This window comes from Oryzias melastigma, linkage group LG5, assembly GCF_002922805.2.
Source record: "Oryzias melastigma strain HK-1 linkage group LG5, ASM292280v2, whole genome shotgun sequence".
NCBI lineage: Eukaryota > Metazoa > Chordata > Actinopteri > Beloniformes > Adrianichthyidae > Oryzias > Oryzias melastigma.
Window position 1 is genome coordinate 2,042,279 of NC_050516.1, and position 1,107 is coordinate 2,043,385.

The following is a 1,107-nucleotide window of genomic DNA, read 5'->3' on the forward strand; positions in this document are numbered from 1 at the left end:
GTTACTATAGTTTTACTGATCACCAGTTTGACCTCCTTCAACTAAAAATTTATATTTTGACTCATCTTTTCTAAGTTTCTGCGTTTGGGATTTGTTTATGAGCAACGGTTAAAGGTTATACAAAATAATAAGACTTAATGAGTTCAATGCCTTTGTCATCAGTGTTTTTGTGATAACTGATCATACTTTTAAAAGAAAATGCAGCAGCAGGATCCTGTTAACATCAGTGAATCAACATGCAGGAATGAATCATCTTTTTCCTGTTAGAGGGGAGATATTTCTCCCCAGTCTTGCCTCATACGTGCTCAGTCTATGTAAATAAAACTGGCGTTTTAGCAATGGGCCTTTTGTAAGAAACAATGTTATAAATCCGGTTTAAAGTGGATCCAACAAGCTACCCATAAACCAATTCAATTTCTCTTGCTTGTTTTTATGCAACAACTTAAGATAAGTTTTCTGAAATCATTTTCATGTAAATAATAGCTTTCCAGAAAAATTCACTTTAGATGAGGCTGCTCATAGAAACACATCTGGATAGAATTGGCAATCACTAATTCAATTCAGTTTTTAAAAACTTCAAAATGTTAAACTGGAATTCTTTTGTTACCATGTTTGTTTGCTCTTTTATTTTGAATGTTGATACAAATATTTTTCTACAGCAGATAAAAGATAATAATCAAGTAAAAATGTACCTTTCCTGCATGAAATCATAAAACGCAAAAGTAAAATTTGAAAATATTTAAGTAGAAAACTTTGAAATACATACAGCATGTCTTTCAAATTGTGGCTTTAATGTTGACGGGTGGACTTTAAATTGTTACATTAAGGACAAATGGTAATAAATACTGTTCAGAAGGCTGAGTGAAGATTGAGTTAACCTGTTTTATTTTTTATTTAAATGTTTCAATCATGTAATGAAAACAATTGGTTTCAATTTACTGATGATCTCAGGGTCCACGGCTAAACTATGGTGAATATGTACATTACTTGAACAGCCAGGGTTTTAAATAAGCTAAAATCTTGCACAGTTTTGCTCAATTTTCTACTATTCTCCCGTAAAGGCAGTTGTGACAATAGACTTGTCTTTTTGAATAAGACTATCAATAT

At 31.5% G+C, this 1,107-nt stretch overlaps 1 protein-coding gene across 13 annotated transcripts in view; it reads right to left on the reverse strand.

Moving 5' to 3' along the window:
- Positions 1 to 1,107, reverse strand: part of itpr1b (inositol 1,4,5-trisphosphate receptor, type 1b) — a 113,474-nt gene that overhangs the window by 22,050 nt on the left and 90,317 nt on the right. The gene's annotated exons all lie outside the window — the stretch shown is intronic.